Below are 12,413 nucleotides of genomic sequence, written 5' to 3' on the forward strand. Positions count from 1 at the left end.
ACCACTGCACTCCAGCCTGGGCAACAGAGTGAGACCCTGTCTTAAAAAAAAAAAAAAATTTAAGTACATAATGAGGTCGAAAGTAATGTCAGAAATGTGAATAACTGTAGCCAAAATCTAAAATAATATTTGAGAAAAGCTATACTGAGCTGTACTGAGCACCGAGGATTTTCTTCAAAAATCAAGTTACCTTCTAATTGAAAGTGAGAGCGTGACTTGTCTTGCCTCCTGAAGGGTGCCCCTCATGCACTACTCGAAATATTCCTTTCATTTAAACAAAGTTTTTGAGGCCCTTTGTACTCTGCATGTGAACACCAAGGGCAGCCTGATTTAGGAATGAGTTTCATTCTCATTATTCATTAAAGAACATTTGTTTCCTCTCCACCGGGGAGCTCTTGCCGACTGTGCAGGCATCTTTTTGACGATTTTCTTTCAATTCTGCTTATTGATCCAATGAAGAATCCCAGTACTTCTCTGGGAGTTGGTTTACATTCTACATTTTAAGACGAGGAGCCAGGAATGTAAGTACAACTGTAAAAAGGAAAAGAAGGCACGATGGAAACAGAGGCAGGAGCATCCGTCTGCCTCGCCGTTATCTCCGGGGCAAGGTGCATTGGCTCCCTGGGGTTCTATGACCACAATAACTGACTTTCATAAAACCCGTGGCAAAGTGAATGATAGAATCTCGGAGCTGTAAATGGTCTAATAAATCATCACATTCAAACGTCCACGCGCTGCAGATATCTCTACCGTAATGTTCCTGATAAACACGCATCCGGTTTCTGTTGGGCCAGGTCCAACGTTGCTAAGACTCCACTATGGCGGCTCCACTTGCCCGGAGCTTTTCCTCTTAAGCGTCACCCGCGGATCCTGATATTGCTTCTGGACTGTCTGCCAGCGCCCCTCCTGCCAGGATCCTTCAAGCTGACTCCAATCAGGCCTTTATAGCCACCGTTCCAACTCAATCACCCTTTGTCAATTTCACCAGGCCTTCCATGCTGTCAAAGCCAATGCTCAGTCTTCAGCTCTCATCTGATTTGTTCTAGTGGCGGCGTTCCACACAGCCGATCGCTTCCTACTCATTGAGTCATTTTCTTCATTTGGCTTCCAGGACACCAAAGCCTCTCTGTTTTCCTGCCGCCTCCCCAGCTGTGCCTTCTGCATCCCCTTTGCTTCTTCTTCCTCCCCTTCTCCTCACTTTCTAACTCCGGAGAGCACAATCTCCTCTCTACCTACGCCCCGTCCCTTGGCGACCTCATCCAGACTTGTAGCTTCAAGTCCCATCTACGTGCTGATGGTGCTACAAGTATGTCTCCAGCCCAGTCCTCTCCCAGCAATCTCAGACACAGAATCCAGCTTCCTCCACTTCACTGATGTCCTAACTGTCCTTCCAGCTGGCACCTACCCTTTAGGGTCGGTTCCAACAGAGTCCTCCATGAAGATGGAGTCAACATTTTACAAGATGCTCGTTGACCTCGGTCATCTCTTACCACTTGTGCTCTGGTTGGTCTTGGAACACTCTGGGCCATCTCAAGGCCTTTGCTCAAGCTTCTCTGTGATTGACTACTTGTCTGAATATATCCACAGGGCCCCTCACTCACCTTTCTGAGCTCAGAGTCTTTACGTTTCAATAACTAGACACGCAATTTTTTTCTTTTGTAATCTCCTGGACTATCTTGAGATTCAGTTTTGTTCTGAGTTTTCTTTTCCTTCCAGATGGAAAATCTCTCTCTTGCTGGACACCATAGGGTAGGGAAAGAAAAAGAAATGGAGGCATGAACTTGAAGATGTGGGGTGTGATCCCCATGCTGGCATGCTCTGGCTGTGTGTGTGTGTGTGTGTGTGTGTGTGTGTGTGTGCTCCTGGGAAAGTTATTATCTTTGGACAATGTTCTCTTTGTGTGTAACATGAAGATAATATCCACCTGAAGGTTTTCATGCAGATTACAGGAGAAAATACATGCGAATTTCCCTGGATGGGTTGGGGGTCACCACTATACACGAATTCTTGTTCCTTAAGTCTTCTCTTTTTGCTAAAAAAAAATAAAACAAAATACCCTTGTTCCATGTTGATCTTGTTCTTGTGATGGATGACTTGGGGTGTCAACTAGCTGAATTAAAGGATACCCAGATAGCTGGTAAAGCACTCTGTACTCCCAATCATGGCATGAATTCTTCTGAGTGCTTCTCCAGGCACAGAGACCCTCCCTCTTCTTCTGAAAGCGAAGCCTGGGCAGTTTGGCATTTGATTGGAATGATTGGGCTGCCCCAGGTGTGTCTGCGACGGTTTCTGGAGGCAATTGGCCTGTGAATGGGTGGACTGAGTGGGGAAGATTTGCCCTCAGTGTGGGCAGGCACCATCTAATCCACTTGGGGCCCACATGTAAGGGCGAATTATTGCTCTCTCTTCCAGAGCTGGGAGATCCTCTTCTCTGGTCCAGAGGCATCAGAACTCCAAGCTTTGACTCTCTGACTTTTAGACTCCAGGACATGGACCAACAGCCTCTGGGCTCTTAGACCTTTGGCCTTGAACTGAGCATTACACCATCACCTTCTTGTCTCTGAGGACGTGGACTTGGGCTGAGTCACACCACCAGCATCCCAGGGGCTCCAGATTGCAAAGAGCCTGTCATGGGACTTGCCAGCCTCCATAATTGAGGGAGCCAATGATCCTAATGCATCTCCTTCCATGTCTCTCCCTCTATATCTGATTGGTTCTGTCTCCCTGGAAAATCCCAACTAAAACAGACAACATTGTGATATTTTGCCCCAAAGAATGTCAATAACTCTTGGTCTTTTTGCTCCTGACTTAGCTTTCAAAATCCATCATGTTTAGCATTTGTGCACCTCCACCGATTCCGACCCTCGGTCATCTTGACACCATTCTTACAGGCTCAAGCCTATGTTTGATACATACTCTCAGGTACATGATGTTCTTTTCATATCCTCTGTATCTCTTAACCCATCCAAATTAATGAGCATTCTCCCATGTACCAGTGGCCCATCACACAGATTCCGTTAGATATTTTCCCATTATCATTTCATTAGGCCCGTTTATAATTGCACAGCCAGAGCTTTGTCATTCACAACTCTCCATGCCAACTGAGCTGCACTTTCATAGACTGTCACTCATAATGAAATCCTAGCAATATATGGTCTCCAAACTGTAAAAGGAAAATTTTCCAAAATCTAGGATATACCTGAGGTGGTGTGCAGCATCCACAGTTTCTTGCTTCCATCAGCTTCAAATTCCCCAGTCATGTTCTATAGTTCTTGCAATTTCATGGCATAGATTTGCAATTATTCAAAACATTTCACCCAAAGGAAAAAACTAATCCTGATAAATTCACTGGAAAATATTTCCAGACTTCCAAAAACAACCAATAACACCTCCACCACCACCAAAAAAAATTACAACATTTACATGAACGACTTTAAAATCTGAAGAATATATTATGGGACTCATTTTATGAGACAGTGTTTTTCCATTTTTAATGTTGAGTGTGTACTAGGTTTCAGGTACTCTTCTAAGCCTTTTAGTTATTATCTAATTTGATTATTTCAGAAACCATAGGAGTTAGACACTCTTTAAAATATTTTTTATTTTGAAATAATTATAGATTCACAAGATGTTGTAAAGGGAGTGCAGAGAGGTCTCACGAAAACGTCAACCAGTTTCCACCAATGGTGACATCTTCTTTTTTTTTTTTTCTTTTTCTTCTTCTTTTTTTTTTTTTTTTTTTTTTTTGTGAGATGGAGTCTCACTCTGTCACCTAGGCTGGAGTGCAGTGGTGTGATCTCAGCTCACTGCAACCTCCGCCTCCCAGGTTCAAGCAATTCTCCTGCCTCAGCCTCCTGAGTAGCTGGGATTACAGGTGCCCGCCACCACACCCAGCTAATTTGTTTTATTGTATTTTTAGTAGAGACAGGGTTTCACCATGTTGGCCAGGCTGGTCGCAAACTTCTGACCTCATGATCCGCCCGCCTCAGCCTCCCAAAGTGCTGAGATTACAAGCGTGAGCCACAGCACCCACCCAGTGACATCTTAATTATAGCAGAATATAGAAAAACAGGAGTTGACATTGGTACAACATGTGCAAGCACTTCCATGTCATCTTATCACATGTAGGTTTGTATAATCACCACTATAATCGAGACACAGAACGGATCTATCCTGACAAAGATCTGCGTCATTCCACCCCTTTCTAGCCACTCCTCAGCCTCCATCATCCCTAATGCCAGCAACCACTAATTTGTTCTCCATCTTTATGATTTTGGCATTTTGAGAATATTATAGAAATGGAATTATACAGGATGTGACCTTTTGGGATTGGCTTTTTCACTCATCATAATGCCCATGAGATCCAGCTAAGTTGTTGCCTGTGTCAATAGTTTATTTCTGGCCGGGTGCAGTGACTCACACCTGTAATCCCAACACTTTGGGAGGCCGAGGCAGGTGGATCACCTGAGGTCAGGAGTTTGAGACCAGCCTGGCCAACATGGTAAAACCTCCTCTCTACCAAAAATACAAAAATTAGCTGGTCATGGTGGTGGGTGCCTGTAGTCCTAGCTACTTGGGAGGCTGAGTCAGGAGAATTGCTTGAACCCAGAAGGCGGAGGTTGCAGTAAGCTGAGATTGTGCCATTGCACTCCAGCCTGGGCAACAAGAGTGAAACTCTGTCTCAAAAAAAAAAAAAAAAAAGTTTATTTCTTCTTAGTAGGGAGCAGTATTCCGTGGGATGGATGCACCACAAAACACCAATTAACCATTCACCTATTGAGGGACATTTTGGTTGCTTCTAGTTTGGGGCTTGATATATTTTAGATATTTGTCCCCACCAAATCTCATGTTGAATTCTAATCCCCAATGCTGGAGGTGGGGCCTGGTGGGAGGGTACTGGATCATGGGGGCAGATCCCTCATGGTTTGGTGCTATATTTGTGATAGTGAATTCTCACTAGATCTGGTCATTGAAAAGTGTATGGCACCTTTCCCCAGTACTCTCTCTCTCTTGCTCTGGCCATCTGACGTGCCTACTCTCCCTTCACTGCCCGCCATGATTGGAAGCTTCCTGAGGCCTTCCCAGAAGCTGAGCAGATGCCAGCACCATGCTTCCTATACAGGCTGCAGAAACATGAGCCAATTAAACCTCTTTTCTTTATAAATTATCCAGTCTCAGGTTTTTCTTAAAACAACACAAGAATGGCTTAATACAGGACTATTACAAATAATACTGCTATGAACATTTGATTACAAGCTTCAAGTAGACACAACTTTTCATTTTTCTGGGATAAATGCCCAGGAGTACAATTGCTGAACCTTATACTAAGCATATGTTTAGTGTGCCAATTTTCCAGAGTGCCTGTATCATTTTACAGGTACCACAAAGCAACATACGAGAGTTCCAGTTGCTCCATGTCCTCACCATCACTTGGTGTTGTCACTTTTTTAAATTTAGCTCTTCAGATAATTGTGTACTGATATCTCATTATGACCACAGATTTGCATTTCCCTAACAGCTGGTGACATTGAGCAGCTTTTCATGTGCTTATTTGCCACCCATATAAACCCTTTGGTGAGATGTTTGTTCATATCTTTGGTTCATTTTCTAAATGGATTGTTTAATTTGTTTTGCTGTTGAGTTTTGAGAGTCCTATAATATTTGCAGATATGAGTCTTTTTCCTGATATATGGTTTGTACATATTTTCTTCTAGCTCATAACTTGTCTTTTCATCCTCCTCACGTGGTCTTTCATAGAACAAATGTTCTTAATTTTAATGAAATTCAATTCATGATATTTTTCTTTTATAGATCGTGCCTCTGGTGCCATGTCTAAGAACTCATCATCAAGCTCAAGTTTCTGAAGACTTTTTCCTGTGTTTCCTTTTCAGCATTTTATAGTTTTATATTTACATTTAAGTTCATTATCCATTTGAGGTTAATTTTTGTGTAAGGTCCAACGTTTAGGTTAAGATTCGCTTTTTGAAAAGACTGTTTTTCTCCCCATTGAGTTCCTTGTTCACTGTTATAAAAATAAAATCAAATAAGAGTTTTGTTTGTTTCTGACGAGAAATTCACTGTCATTCAAAAAACTTTTTCCCCTACGATAAGGTGTCATTTCTCTCTGGCTTCTTTCAAGAGCTTTTCTTTTCTTTTGTTTTCACAAGTTTGACTATGATGTGTCTTTGGATTTATCCTGCCTAAGATCTATTCAGCCTCTTGAATCTGTACACATGTGCTCTTTTACGAAATGTGGGGATTTTTCAGCCATTATGCCTTCAAATAATTTCTCAGCTGCACTCTCTCTTCCACCTCTCCTTCTGGTAATCCAAGGATTTGAATATTATTTCTTTGGCTATAGCCCCACAGATCCCTGGAATGCTGCCTTTTCTCATTTTTTTAAGTTTATTTTCTCTGTTTGCAGAGTAGTTCATTTCTACTGTTTTATCTTAAAGTTCACTGATTCTTCCCTCTGTCTTCTTTATTCTGCTCTTGAGCCCATACTTTGAGTTTTTTTCTTTTAATTATTATATTTTTCTTTACATTATCCATATCTCTGCTGAGACACCCCCCCCCCTTTTATCTTTTGGCTTGAGCATGTTTATGATTTCTCACTGAAGCATTTTTATGATGCCTGCTTTTCAATCCTGGTGAGATCATTCTGACATCTATTTTATCTCAGCATTGGTGTCTTTGGGTTGCTTTTTCTCATTCAAGCTGAGATATTCCTGGTTCTTGGCATGACAAGTGATTTATCTTGAAACCTGGACATTCTGAGTATTGTATCAGGTGACTGTAGCTCTTACTTAAATCTTATGTTTTGGCAGGCCTCCTCTGACACAGCTCTGGTGGGTGAAGGGGGCAGCACTCTCTTACCACCAGGTGGGAGTGGAAGTCCCGTCCCCGCCTCAGCTGTCATTGGCACTATGTGGGGAGGGACTTCTCACTACTCCTGGGCAGGGTGGGAGTTCAGGATCACCCCTGGGCTCTACTGATACTGTCACTGGGAAGTGCAGGAATCCTCAGTTCTTGCCTAATGCAGGAGAAAGAATTCAGCCAAGAGACAATTCATAATCCAAGCAAAGGTCTTGCTTTTGTTTTTGTTTTGAGACAGAGTCTCGCTCAATTGCCCAGGCTGGAGTGCAGTGGTGTGATCTCATCTCACTGCAGCCTCCACCTCCCAGGTTGAAGTGATTTTCCTGCCTCAGCCTCCCAAGTAGCTGGGATTACAGGCATGCACCACCATGCGTGGCTAAGTTTTGTATTTTTGGTAGAGACAGGGTTTCACCATGTTGGCCAGGTTGGTATTGAACTCCTGACCTCAAGTGATCCGCCCACCTTGGCCTCCCATTATGCTGGGATTATAGGCGTAAGCACTGTACCCAACCTCAAAAGGTTTATTAAGGAGATACAAGCACACCCCAAGAGGGAAGCAGGCTGACCCATCTGGAAAACAGCTCCAGGCTGGTCAGGCTGGAAACATAGCAGTAGCAGCGTTTACTTAAAGGGATGGTGCACTCTGAAAGAGATGAGACAGAGCGGGCTGCTGGGGGACTGTCTTTAGAGAATCTTACATGATTTTTCCTACAGGGGCAGGAGGGGGCGTCACTTGCAATCATGTTTTGGATAGTCACCTTGGGTTTGCTCACTCTGTGGTTGTGCATGCTGGTCCACACATGTCTCATATGCATGTAAAGTCTCCACCCAAGGATGAGGTTTTTATTATCATAATGAGCAACAGGATATCCTCGGGCAAGGTTTTGGAGGAGTGGGCATGCTCGTCAGCACGGAAAGTCCCTACCATGGTTATCTCTGTCTAGGGCTTGATAAACCCCGTCAGAGCTGGAAGAGCCCAACCACAAGGCCGGAAGTAGCCAGTGCAGCCTTCATCTTTTTCTCTGTCAAAGGGCAGCATCTCCAAGACGTTTTTTCCCAGGAGCTCCTTTGCCTGTCTATTTCCGACCCTTTACCTCCTCTAACAACACCTTTCTAGCTGAGAGGGGCAAAGGCTCACCATGACTGTTCCCTGTATGGCCACGATGGACAAGCAGAGGGGGATGACCTCATTACCGCTGGGCAGTAGTGAAGGCTCTGACTCCTAATAGGCCTCCTCTGACACCAGCCGATTACCAAGCAATTGATGTGCTTGCTGCCCGATGTGCACAGAGGCCAATACCATGGCACCAGCTTTTGAGAAAAGAAAAGCTGGCTGGGCACAGTGGCTCACGCCTGTAATCCCAGCACTTTGGGAGGCTGAAGCGGTGGATCACCTGAGGTCAGGAGTTTGAGACCAGCCTGGCCAACCTGGTGAAACCCCGTCTCTACTAAAAATACAAAATTAGCTGGGCGTGGTGGTGGGCACCTGTAATCCTAGCTTCTCGGGAGACTGAGACAGGAGAATCGCTTGCACCTGGGAGGTGGAGGTTGCAGTGAGCTGAGATCCTGCCATTGCACTCCAGCCTGAGCTACAAAAGCAAAACTCCGTCTCAAAGAAAAAAAAAGTAGAAAAGCTTTATTTGAGTTGACTAGCAAGGAATAGGAGGAAACGCTCCAATCTGTCTCCCCTAGCTGGGGGCTGGGTTGGGCTTTATAAGCATAGGGCAATGAGGTGTGGTCTGATTGGATCCTACCACAGGGTGATGCCAGGGCTCAATCTCATTGGATCCTTGATCCTGCCATGTGGTGTCTGCTTCTTTTTTTTTTTTTTGAGACAGAGTCTTGGAGTCTCGCTCTGTCCCCCAGGCTGGAGTTCATAGGCGTGATCTCGGCTCACTGCAAGCTCCGCCTCCCAGGTTCACCCCATTCTCCTGCCTCAGCCTCCCTAGTAGCTGGGACTACAGGCACCCACCACCACACTGGCTAATTTTTTGTATTTTTAGCAGAGATGGGGTTTCACCATGTTAGCCAGGATAGTCTCGATCTCCAGAACTCATGATCCACCCGCTTTGGCCTCCCAAAATGCTGGGATTACAGGCGTGAACCACTGCGCCCAGCCTTGGGGTCCGCTTCTTAATCCAGTCCACGCTCCTCCTTCCGACCACTTAGGGTACCCTTGTGGCTGCACCCTTGGTTCATCTGGGCATGCTCAGGTTATGTGACCTTCAACCTGGGGCCCCATGGCAACTGAAAAACAACTCACAAGTTTGTTACATGGATGTTGAACCAGGGCCAGCATGGTGGCGCATGCTTGTAATCCCAGCACTTTGAGGTTGAGGCAGGAGGATCACTTATGTCCAGGAGTTCAAGACTAGCCTAGGCAACATAATGAGACCCCCATCTCCACACACACACACACAAAGTTGAACCAGATTGGTCTGATGTGGTTAAAACCCCAGCAAGAAAGGGGAAGAGAGGGTGTCCTGTTGCTCCTGGGTGGAGATGAAGATCCAGGCCCCCTGCGTGGTTTCTACTGACCCAGCATGGTGGAAGAGGGACATGTTGTTGCTACTCAGTGGGGACGAATGTCCTGGTTTCACTCTACGCCTTTGCTGACATCACTCAGTGGGATATGGGTCCCGTCATTACAGCCTGGTAAGGATGGGAGTCTAGGCTCCGCACTCAAGCCTTGCTGGCAGAGTGGACACAGGGGAACACACTATTTTCTGTGCTTATTGGGCTGGGGTAGAGTGATTACTATCCGAAAGTTTTCTGTCTTGACAGACTTCTCCTTTCCTGGTCCCCTGGCTAGAGAACAGACTTGTATTCAGGCTTTAAAAATTCTGTAGCTATTGGCATGTCCTGTTGCTGGCCCCTCCGATACCCAATCAGAAATAGAAAAAAAAAAAAGAAGAAAATGTAGGGAATTGACCATCAAGTCATTCTTTTTTTTTTTTTTTTTTTTTTTTTTTTTGAGACAGAGTCTCACTCCGTTGCCAGGCTGGAGATCTCGGCTCACTGCAACCTCTGCCTCCTGGGTTCAAGCGATTCTCCTGCCTCAGCCTCCTGAGTAGCTGGGACTACAGGCCCCCACCTCCACGCCCAACTAATTTTTTTGTATTTTAGTAGAGACGGGATTTCACCATGTTGGCCAGCATGGTCTCAATCTGCTGACCTCATGATCCACCTGCCTCAGCCTCCCAAAATGCTGGGATTACAGGCGTGAGCCACCACGCCCAGCCCACCATGTCATTCTTTGTATCTGGGAGTCCCTGGCCAGTCTGCCTTCTTCTCTCCCCCTTTCAGAGTCTTCTTATGTTTTGTTTTGTTTTGTTTTGTTGTCGTTGTTTGTTTGTTTGTGGCAAAATAAACATAATATAAAAGTGGCCTATTTCAATTACTTTCTTTTTGTTTTTGTTTTTTGGCTTTTGTTTGTTTCAGAGATGGTGTCTCATGCTTTTGTCCATGCTGCAGTGCAGTGGCACAATCATAGCTCACTGTAGCCTCAAATTCCTGAGCTCAAGCAATCCTCCCACCTCAGCCTCCCAAGCAGCTGGGATTACAGGTGCACACAACCACATCTGGCTAATATTTTAAATCTGTTGTAGAGGTCTTGCTATGTTGCTCAGGCTGGTCTCAAACTCCTAGCCCCAAGCCATTTCAACCATTTTTAAATGGTTTAGTAGCATTAAGTGCAGTCACCTTGTTGTCTTACGGCTGTCTTGCATTTGACATCCTGGGTTTTTCATTGTAATTGTCAAGATGAATAGGGAAAAGCACGTCTACTCCATCAAGTGGAAGTTAAAGGGATATTTTTAAGACTGCGAGCCAACAGTACACTTCATGGAGAAGCATGAGACAGTATGAAAATGTGATTAGTTCCTTTAAGTCAAAGGGTCAAGATTTGCTCATTCCTTTCCAGGATCGAGTAGATGCTAAGCAATGTGTCCTAATTCAGGTGGAGTTCTGGGCTGGGCACAGTGGCTCACACCTATAATTCCAGGACTTTGGGAGGTCGAGGTGGGTGGATCACCTGAGGTTGGGAGTTCGAGACCAGGCTGGCCAACCTGGTGAAACCCCGTCTCTACTAAAAATACAAAAATTAGCTGGGTGTGGTGGCGGGTGAATGTAATCCCAGCTACTTGGGAGGCTGAGGCAGGAGAATAGCTTGAACCCAGGAGACGGAGGTTGCAGTGAGCCAAGATCACGCCATTTCACTCCAGCCTGGGCAACAAGAGCAAAACTCCGTCTCAAAAAAAAAAAGGTGGAGTTCTGGATGAATCAATCGTTAATCTTGTGGGTGCCCTTGCTGGGTCTCCGCAGTAATTACCACTGTGGTGTGTCCTGTATCTCTTTCCTGTGAAAGGCCAGATAGCCAGAGAATCAATGCCCTCCAAATATAACCCCAAATGATGGCCAACAGCACCTGATGTACAAATGTCCCAGCTCCCCCATCCATTGGGTAGGGTAACACTGAGGTGCGTGTTCCACAGTGGCAGAGTTCTCCAGGGGGCATGAACTTCAGGTATCCACGTGGCACGTTGCTTGATAATGGACCCTGTATTGACTGTTTTGCCTTCTCCTTCCCTCCCATTGTTTTTCCAAATAAACTTGAACTTGCCTTAGGATATACCTCTGGGGAAAGCCCAACCGTGCTACATTCATGTTGGGAAAATCTAGGAGCATTTCAATGAGTTTTCAATTAAGCAAAGATCCCACATCCTGCCTCATTCTGGAAAAGTGTAGGACACCCCAGCCCTCACTCCTCCCTTCACTATTTCTCTGATAGTTCTCTTATTCACTCCTCTCTGTGCCTACTCTCCATGGCATCTGACTATATAGCAGGGATTCCACCATATGTCCTTTGGGTAAGAAACTTAAGTTGACTGTCACGGATGCCAACAACCTTTATGCCTGTCATCATCTCCAACGTACAGTGGAGTCAGGATACCTGAGCCAGTTTTCCTGCATATCTGCTTTGGCTCTTAGTCCCTTATCTTTGTTTGTTTGTTGTTTGTTTTGTTTTTGAGACAGGGTCATGCTCTGTTGCCCAGGCTGGAGGGCAGTGGTGCAATCTCAGCTCACTGCAACCTCCACCTCCTGGGTTCAAGTGATTCTCCTGCCTCAGCCTCCAGAGCAGCTGGGACTACAGGCACGCACCACCATGCCCAACTAACTTTTGTATTTTTAGTAGAGACGGGGTTTCACCATGTTGGCCAGGCTGGTCTCAAACTCCTGACCTCAGGTGATCCACCCACCTCAGCCTCCCAAAGTGTTGGGATTACAGGCATGAGCCACCACGCCCAGCCAGTTCCCTTATCTTTGCATCAGAGATATTAATAACAGTAGTTAGATGCACTGATGCTTGTGGAAGTGCTCAGCAGTGTCTGCACATGCTTGGCAACCAGTTGATCTACAAATGTTACTCTCCTTCCTTCCTCTGTAACAGCAAGGCAATCATTTCTAAGAACCCCATTTCTAAGATCAGTTTTCAAAGAATAACTAATATATGAATAAGTTTTTTTATCCAATTGCAT

This window comes from Pan troglodytes, chromosome 6 (genome assembly GCF_028858775.2).
Source record: "Pan troglodytes isolate AG18354 chromosome 6, NHGRI_mPanTro3-v2.0_pri, whole genome shotgun sequence".
Lineage (NCBI taxonomy): Eukaryota > Metazoa > Chordata > Mammalia > Primates > Hominidae > Pan > Pan troglodytes.